The 9,799-nt window shown below is 47.3% G+C and overlaps 1 long non-coding RNA gene across 2 annotated transcripts; it reads right to left on the bottom strand.

The window, feature by feature from the left end:
- Nucleotides 1-366: 366 nt before the first annotated feature.
- On the bottom strand, nucleotides 367-9,360 carry LOC144317608 (uncharacterized). Of its 2 annotated transcripts, none has more exons than XR_013383613.1 (3): nucleotides 8,979-9,360; nucleotides 6,617-6,770; nucleotides 367-1,126 (listed from the first exon to the last, which is right to left on the bottom strand). It is a non-coding gene; the product is annotated as an uncharacterized LOC144317608 (long non-coding RNA). The 2 variants fall into 2 exon arrangements; XR_013383614.1 differs by lacking the exon at nucleotides 367-1,126 and adding an exon at nucleotides 4,316-5,353.
- Nucleotides 9,361-9,799: the final 439 nt, after the last annotated feature.

Raw genomic sequence — 9,799 nt, 5'->3', positions numbered from 1 at the left:
CTGGAGGTCTATATTCAAAACAGTACATGCTGTCATCTAGGCAGGTACCACCAGCAGTAAGGTAAGACATTTCTTGGCAAAGGCCAGTGTTGTCAGTAGAAGACAAAGCTGTGCTATTGTGGATGGGTTGACATTCTGTATCTGTGTTTATGATTAACCTTGTGAACATGCTTTGGCTACTCCAGTCTCCTGGTCTTAACATCTCTAATTTTAACACAGGAATGTGAGCAACATTGGTGAGTATGGCATTTTAGACAAGAACCAGTAAACTTTGCGGGGGTTTTAGCGAGCTGTTAATAGAGTAAAATGCACACACAATTCCTTTTTTTTTTTTTTTTTTTAATGGGGTCTTACAGGGAGCTCTGTAGAATTCTGTGGCTAGACAAGGCTGTTGTAAGCTCATGAGAGCACCTTTCTGGTTTGAAGACCAGGTGGCTCAAGTTAGGAGCCTATCCTGCAACTCCTGTTAGTTGCTTGGGAAACAAAGCAGGTATATGTGAGTGATCACTTAGGTTTTGACAGGACTTGCTGATTAAAGCTGTTCATCCCCCAGGAGCTGCAGTCTATTGACCTGGAAGAATGCTCCATTCCTTTCCTCAGATGATTTTGATGAATTCTCAGTAGGTGGTTGAAAGGAAAGGTTTTTTACGTACTCTTCACATGCATCATCCAAGACTGGTTCCTGAACCAGGGTCAACTTTTTGGATTGGATAGCAGTCGACAGGAAGAAAATGATTAATGTTAGTTATAGGGGGAATGTGATCATCTTGCTTTATTGAGGGGGAAATCGAAGTACAGAGAAGGCTAGGCAAGTTGAACTAGAATGATGTAACTCAGGTTGCAGGGCCAGGTGTTGGTTCACAGGAAGGGGTCTTAGCATCCCTAGTCCTGGTCCTGTGTAGAAGTGAGAAGGATTTGCCTGAGGTCACAAGGATCCTTTTGGCAGTATGGATATGAGGACTGCTGCAACAGCTGGCTAGTTTTAGGGAGCAGTGTGATGTTAAGGTCTGCAAGGTTCTTGAAGCTTGTAGCCAGGGTCTTAATCCTGGTTTCCTTGCCTCTAGCTCGTGATTTCAGATGAGCTGCATCATCCCTAAGGTTTCATTTTCTCATCTGTAAAACAGGGCTAGCAACAGAAAACACTTCCTGTTAATATCTTGAGACTAGTAATGCAGTGTTACTGTGGTAGGCTCACACTTGCATGCAGTAAATACTCAAGGAATGGCTTTTAAGTGAAATTGATTCCTTTTGGTGCCAGGCAGGCAAGAGTGCCCCCCAATTCAAAAATAAAAGCAAAGCAGTTTTATATTTATTTCTGTATGAAAGTGTCCTGTATGACTGTTAGAAGCCATAAGAAGTCAAATGCTTGAACCTGCTTGAAGCCATTTCATACTTGTCCTACAGGAATTAAGAATGAAGGCCCATATAGAATTAAGAATGAAGGGACATGTAGATACCAGGATAAAAACTAGAGCCAGGAAGTGATAATAGATCAGACTTAACTTGAATATGGTGAGAGGGGGAAATCACCTTAGTTGAAGTAGCAAAAATGTGCCAAGACAACAGGCTGCTGAACTGGAGAAAGAGGAAGTACAGTGTTCTCACAGATACACTGGGCCTGAACAATAATGTCAAAAATAACTTCCCTATTAGAAGACATGGAGCCGGAGGAGGGGAGTAAATGAGTGCCTGTCACGTGGGGTTATGAGGTTTTAAGTGAATTAATACATGAAATGTGTTCTAAACAGTTCCTGGCACTGAAATACTGTGTATTAAATAGTACATCTCCTTTGATAGAAGGAATAAGTGGCTTAAGAAAAATTGAGCAGTCTGAACGCACAGGGCATTCAGTTATTTCTAGACAATGTCTTTAATCATTCTTTCTATAAGGGCCTTATGTGAGCACTTTTAATACTGCATACCTGCAGTCAGCTCAGTCCCACAGACATGGGCAATCCTTTGTGTGCCAGACATCTAGTATGCCTGTCCCCGTACTCTAAAGCCGGTTATGTTCCATGGCTGGTGTGACCGGCATAAAAGCATCAATTCCCCCCAAATCCACTAGGAGGCAGTACTGGGTCAAATTCTTTGCCTGAGGTCACACATTTACTGCTTAGAATTAGGTCTCCACTGGGACATCTGGGTGGCTCCGTGGTTGAGCATCTGCCTTTGGCTCAGGTCGTGATCCCAGGGCCCTAGGATCGAGTCCCACATCGGGCTCCCTACAGGGAGCCTTCTTCCCCATCTGCCTATGTCTCTGCCTCTCTGTCTCTCATGAATAAATCAAATCTTTGTTAAAAAACAAATTAGGTCTCCATGGACTCCAAAGTCCCTTCAACTGTAACAATATTGACCATAATAAAGATTATAGAATAGTTAGCATCTTTGAACTCGTGTGTCAGCATTTTGCTAAGTGTTTTTAGATAGACCTACCACCAGCTCCCTTAAACCTCCTCACTTGAGGGAGGTGCTGCTGTCTCATTTTGCAGATGAAACAGGCTTAGGTCCAAGACCCCTGTGAAATGTGTAGATGAGGTTGTTTGTACTTGAGCTAAGTGCTGAAGAGTGGGATTTGGACATAACTGGCTTATAAAGAAAGCCTCATGCATAAAAGCAAAAAGGAAATTTCAAGGTTGTACGTGGATTGGCAAGTGTAAGACCCTATGAATCAGTTCAGGGTTAGAATGGGAGATTAGTGGAAAGTCAGCTAGAGGAGAGTTTAGAGGTTATCGGGGATGGTGATTTTCAAAGTTGAAAACTAGCCAAACCTATTTTGGGGATGAAATCTGAGGAAATACATAAAACAATTTAAATGGCATTACTATAAGAAGTAAGTTCTAGGGATGCCTGGGTGGCTCAGTGGTTGGTCCCCGGGGTCCTGGGATCAAGTCCCACATCGGGCTCCCTGCGTGGGGAACCTGCTTCTGCCTCTGTGTGTGTCTCTCATGAATAAAAAAAAAAGCTAATTTCTAGTAGATAATAATAGCTCATAAAGTTAGGAAAAATGTTTGATAAATGCAGCCTTAGATTGACCTTCAACCCAATTTTTCCCTTATTTTCTTTGTAGAGAAGTAAATGCAAATGGTTACATTCTTTAATGCCTCATGTTGCAGTTCCAGAAGTGACAGGATAGGAAGGTCTACACTAACATAACCTAAGAACCCAGATTTAATACGCATATGATTGAATGGGTTATTATGTTTAAAAAAGTAAGTTGTTTAACATGTATATATTTTAAGCACACGTCCGCGACTCCTGCAGCACAGCTGAGGCTTCCTTGTGCGCCCACAGCCTGACTCTGCAGATGAAGAGCCCCAAGTGAAGGTTTGGGGGAGCACTGGTCACTCCGATTCACGGAGCTCAGCTGGAGCCGTCTCCTGCACTCAGCCTCCTGACACGTGGCCCAGGGCTCCTCAGAGTGACCAGTCATGACGTCTTGTGTGGCAGGGTGCCGCAGCCTGGCTGTTGAACTCCTGCCCCAAGAGGGCTCTGGCCGCTCGCCCATCTCCCTGGCAGATAAGCCTCAGACGGAGAGCAAACAGTATGCGGCTCCAGGAGTCCCTGCAGATCTGATTCAGCCGTGGTTTGTGCCCCTGCCGGCCCCACGGCTGTCCCCTGCTCCTCTGTTCTTTTGTATCACTTCCCTTGCTGTGGCCAGATTGGAACTCTTTTTTTTTTTTTTTTTTTTCCTTTTTTTCCAAGCTTATATTTAGTACTCTAAACCCGACATGGGGTTCCAACCACAACTCCATGATCAAGAGCACCCATTCTAACTGGGTCAGCCAGGCACCCCCAGATTGGAAGTCTGGAGCAACAGGCAGACACCTGTGTGAGAATGGTGCCAGCTCTTTGAAGGAGGGTTTTTCGGGCCACGGAGGCCTTGTTGGCTCTGTTCCTCTGGGCGGCTCAGGGCACGGCCCCATCAGCCTTGGTTTCAGTATCAGGGTGGGGCATCGTGAAGGGTGGGGCACTGTGTTACCAGGGCGCAGACACCCTGGCAACAGGTGGTGGCTCGGAAGCTCGGGAGAACAGGTGGGCAGCCTTTTGGGGTTTCAAAAACACCATTTATCAGTATTTGCCTTTTATTTATTTTTTAAGATTTTATTTATGAGAGGCACAGACACAGACGGAGGAAGAAGCAGCCTCCATGCAGGGAGCCCGACGTGGGACTCTATCCCAGGACTCCAGCATCACACCCTGGGCTGAAGGCAGGTGCTAAACCGCCGAACGACCGGGGATCTCAGTATTTGACTTTTAAAAGAAGCAGTCTGCTTAGAAATGGCAGGACGTTTAGAGATTTAACTTGCTCTTTTTTTTTTTTTCCAGAAAAACATGCATATTAAACGATTATAAGGAGAGGGTTTCTTTTTATTTTTTTTAGAGAGGAAGAGAGGAAGGGGAGGGGCAGAGGGAGAGAATCTTCAGCAGGCTCCACACTCCACACAGACGGGGCACGACACTGGGCTTGGTCCCATGACCCTGAGATGATTTGTGTTGAAATCAAGAGTTGGACACTAAACTGCCTGAGCCACTCAGGCGCCCCTTAGGAGATGTTTGTTTTTTTTTTTTTTTTTTTCCATTTTTTAAAAAATTTATTTATTTATGATAGCACACACAGAGAGAGAGAGGCAGAGACACAGGCAGAGGGAGAAGCAGGCTCCATGCACCGGGAGCCCGATGTGGGACTCGATCCCGGGACTCCAGGATCACGCCCTGGGCCAAAGGCAGGCGCCAAACTGCTGCGCCACCCAGGGATCCCGGAGATGTTTCTTAACACACTATAATTAACATTTTTGTTATTGCAGTGAATGCAGTGTTATTGCACTGCAGAGAATGCAATGTTAGTCCTGAAGAGAGGGAGAATACAATATGCAAGCAGTGTTTTTATGCAGAAGCAAATATTTTAGCAGTAAATTCCCACGCAGAAGCCTTTGATGGAGCATGAGGCTGTTACTTAATCTGGTCTTAACAGGGAGCAGGGCCCCAGAAGTGGGTTTCCAGAGTGTCGCTCTGATGGGGAGGGCTTTTCACACAGGTTCTGTGGTCATGTTGCAGGAGAGGGAGAAGGTTCTGCTTTTCCCAGAGCTGGAGGTCTGACCTTGATAATACTGTCGCACATTTGAACACTCACTCCTGGGGCGCGCCACCGGGGCCTCATGACGGCCAAACCTTTGACTGCGTGGGGAACCCAGTCTTTGCAGCTGAGAAGGGGAAGCCACAGGGCTTCCATTCCAGGCGTGTTGAGACAAACCTGAGGTAACCACGTGTAAAGCATCAACAAGTGTGCCTGGTGCAGAGGCTCCGAAAGTTGCCAAACTCAGCATTTTCCTTCACTTCGGCTCTCTTCTGTCCTCTTTAATTACATTTAATTCAAAGGTAACCCATGACCATGGTAGAAAAATTAGAGAACACATATAAACAACAAAAAAAAGTGAACCCAAAAGCTTCTGGTTTTTATAATTTTTTTTAATCCTGTTTTATTTTGTGTGCCTGGAGTGGGAAGTTTCTTCATTTGTGTTTAGAGAGGTGATAATCATGGCCCCACTTTGCAAATGAGGAAACTGAATTCCAGAAAGAGGAAGTGCTCTCCCCAAGGTCACGAAGATATAGGAAGGTTAAGCTGATTTTTGTAACTCTGGGCTTCTGAGTCCAAGCCCAGCACTTGTGTGTCTGGACCAGGAGGGGCCTCGGAGGTGGCTCTCAGATACCTGTGCCCAAACTCTCATGTGTGAGGGGAGCTGTGTCCTTGACAACACATTTCCCTTGGGACCACTTGAGGCACTTAACATTCCCCACTGGAGACAAACTCCTGATTCTTGGCCCCTAGAGTCCCAGGAATGGGTGGGTTGTGAAAACCCAATTACGTGGGGTTTTTAGGCCTCCATTTTGCTTTCCCACGTTTTGCATTGTCCTCAGGCCTGCTAGCACGAAAGTGCTGTCCTGAGCTTCTCCCTCACTTTATTATTTTTTAAAAAGATTTTATTTATTCATGAGAGACACAGAGAAGCAGAGACATAGGCAGAGGGAGAAAGAAGCAGGCTTGCTGGGGGGAGCCTGATGCCGGACTCCATCCCAGGACCTCGGGATCATGACCTGAGCCAAAGACGCTCAACCACTGAGCCACCCAGGTGCCCCTGTCTCTCACTTTAAAGGGTGCTCTGTACTCTGTGTTTGCTTTTTTCTGGCCTTCTTTTCTAGTTGGCAGTCTTGGGGTTCCCAGTAAATATTTCCATTGTTTGCTAAGGGAAACAGACACTGTTTTAATGGCTGAGGTAACAAATATGCATTGTTTCAATGGTTAAAATTGTGCATTGAGGTGGAGGTCAAGTGGAATGCGGGCATATTGGTTCCTGAAGCCCACTATCATAATGCTCAAGAATGCCAAAAAGATAAAGACATCACCCCATGAACCCCAATTGCGTGATGATTCTATGTTACCACCTGTGCCATAGGCCCTGCCCCTACGCTGATCCGAATCAGATTGAGGAGCCCTGAGGGTCAGGTGAAGGATGACAAGAGCCCTTTATATACTCGGTTTGCCCATCTGTAGGAGAGGGCAGTTGGGCTAGAGGCAGCATTTACCTCACGTGGTGGCCTGCGCCCCCTTGATGCCTACCTGGGAGCAGAAGGACCACACTGTTGTTCATCTGAGCTCTGACTCAGCCTCATCCACTGCTTCAGGCAGAGGTGGTGCTTGATGGGTTGCCACAATAGGACCAGGAGGCAGCCCACAAGGTCCTGTCCAGCATTCACATCCTAGGATCTGGGAACTCCAAAAAAAAAGAATAAGGTGGTTTCTTTGTAAGGATGGCAGGTCAAGGCAGTCATCTTCCTGGAGGGGGAAGAAAAATGTTAAATGCATATAGTGGGTGACAATTCAACCAAGGCCACATCAGGCTATAACAAGGATTTTGTTCTATGAGGATAAAGCAACTGTTAGTATTTGGTCAAGATTGAAGAGTCTCTTAAAACTTAGTCCTCATACAACCTTGTTAAGAGTTACTGTACCCATTGTACAGATCCATGGAAGTGCAAGCTCAGAAAAGGGATACAATTTAGCCTAGAGGAAATGGCACAGCCAGAACTAGAACCCAGGGCCTGACTCCTCAGACCTGTGCTCTTCCAGCACATTTCAGCCAACGGGGGAAGCAGGCCTGATATTGGGATTCAGGGGGGCTCAGAGGCCGCTTGGCTAATGTGAATGCCCCTGAAAACCCCAGAGGGAAGCATGTTCTTACTCAGAGAGGGTCACGGTGTCGGAGAAGGATGCCGATGAAGGCCGAAGACCACCAGGGCCAGCAGTTGTCTCCACAGTGGCCCCTAGGTCACCTCGCATCACTCAGGTCAGTAGCAAGAAAGTTTTACATAACACCCTCAGTTTGCGCATTGGGGATTGACGTCCTGCGGCTGCCTGTGGTGGGAAGGGCACAGCATTCAGAGTCTGGAGATCTCAGTTTGGCTCCTGGCAATACTATTATGCAAGCCTGGGCAAATTACTTTGCTCCTTGAACCTTGGTCTTGTCATCTGTAAAATGGAACTAATTATACCACTTCATAGGGTTATTATAGGGTTTAAATAAAAAGAGCAATAATCTTGCTGAACGCTTAGTAGGTGCCAGGCACTGTTCACCTGTATTAAACTCACTGAATCTTCACAGCAAATCTCAGAGAGGAGATGCTATTACTACCTCCAGTTTAGGAACGAAAAGTAATTTGCCCAATGTTGCATAGCAAGTAAGGAAGCTGGAATTGGAACATAGATACTCTGGCTGCAGAAGTGTAGGTGTTCAGTAGGGATCTTTTTTTTTTTTTTTTTAAGATTTTATTTATTCATAAGAGACACAGAGACAGAGGCAGAGACACAGGCAGAGGGAGAAGCAGGCTCCGTGCAGGGAGCCCGATGTGGGGCTTGATCCCTAGTCTCCAGGATCAGGCCCTGGGCTGAAGGCAGCACTAAACCTCTGACCTACCTGGGCTGCCCCTCAGTAGGGATCTTTGATAAATACATTCTAGGGCTGGTGAATCCTGGACAACAGCTTTTGTTTCCTCTTCTTTTTAAAAATTATTTGAGAGGAGCGCGTGAGCACAAGTTGGGTGGAGAGGGGCAGAGGGAGAGGGAGAAGCAGACTCCCCACCGAGCAGGAAGCCCGATGCGGGGCTTGATCCCAGGACCCTGAGATCATGATCTAAGCCAAAGACAGATGTTTAACCAACTGAGCCACCCAGGCACCCCTGGACAATAGCTTTCAAAGACTATTTAAGGTAGATGGAACATTAGAAGAGCCCTAGGTTACCCTGTTTATTCAATGTGGAACCCAGGGGTCAGAGAGTGAAAAACCTGCCAAAAGTCTGGTAGGTCTGGCAGACGCGAGTGAGGCCCCAGGCCTCCTGACAGCCATGCCTAATCAGGGGGCCTATGGCTCACAGTCCTGACGTTCTGTTTTAGGAAACACAACTCAGAAAGTGCATTCACTTCCACTATCATTAATGCAGAGTCTCAATGAACTCTTAAGGTGCCACCACCCTCCCACACCATGTGTCCATTAACCCTGTCCCAGGACACATGAAATAACACATGTCTCAAATGGTAGTAAAAGAATATGGCACTATGCAGTGCTCAGTGGTAATGGCTACAGAACCCTGCATTCTAGAACACATACACCTAGAAAGATACTAGAATGACTGCCTATGGGGCAGGGGACTGGGAGGGACCCACAGGGTACAGGGGAACACATAAAACCAGGAGACTAGCCAGGACCAATGTTGACTGTGTGGCATAGCCTAGGGAATAGTTAACTCATCCCACTGCACCAAAGGGCCAAAAATCAAACTGAGTAGAACTAAGAAACCTAATGAAATCACTTTGCCCGAAACATGTCAGCTCTGGGCTCAAGGAGGTAAGGTGGGGACACCTCCTGGGCTGCCTCACACAGGCAGAGGCCTGGAAGAGTGTCAAAGGGAGAGTCAGTCACACCTACCTCTGAGGCAGAACGTCCACAACCCCACGGAAGGAGTGAAGAGCAGCACGTTAGTGTCAGAGGTCACATGGTCACCTGCCATCTCACCTTCCTCACTGAGGTTTAGCCAGATCCAGATTCACTGTTAGGACGGTTCTGAGGATGCCAGGAAGACGTGGATCTAAGCCAACAATCCCCTGATTGTCTGACGACTGTAGTCTCTGCTGCCATAGGGTCCTGCTGCACACCTACCTGTCTCCTGTGCCAACGGAGTGTGCCTGTGAGGATCAGGCGAAGGAAGAGGCAGGTTTCACCGCTCAGCTTGCCCATCTGTAGTCGGGGGACAGTTGGATGGAGACCTCCCTTAAGAGCCCACCTGGCTCCCTCTCTGCCTGTGGCTCTGCCTCTCTCTGTCTCTCATGAATAAAAAAAAAAAATTTTTTTTTAAGGGACGCCTTTGGCTCAGGGTGTGATCCTGGGATCCCGGGATCGAGTCCCACATCGGGCTCCCTACGTGGGGCCTGCTTCTCCCTCTGCCCGTGTATCTGCTTCTCTCTGTCTCTCATGAATAAATAAATAAAATCTTTTAAAAAGAAAAAACAGAGCCCCCCTACCCCAGCCTCCGCGCGGAGCCTGCGGTTCCGGGATCAGGCCGCCAGGTGGCAGCATGGGGGAAGAAAGCGGGGTCCCGACTCCCCGCTGAGGACGCCCGCGTCTGCCCGCGGACCCAAGGAGGGTCCACCGAGGTCCTTCGAGAGTGGCTCATTGTCACACATGAACTGACTTTCTAGAAAGTAAATCACTAACCACCGCCGAGGGGGTGACTGCGCGCGCGTCTACGT

This window comes from Canis aureus, chromosome 7 (assembly GCF_053574225.1).
Source record: "Canis aureus isolate CA01 chromosome 7, VMU_Caureus_v.1.0, whole genome shotgun sequence".
NCBI lineage: Eukaryota > Metazoa > Chordata > Mammalia > Carnivora > Canidae > Canis > Canis aureus.
The sequence above is the reverse complement of the archived record's forward strand: the minus strand, read 5'-3'. Positions and strand labels throughout refer to the sequence as shown.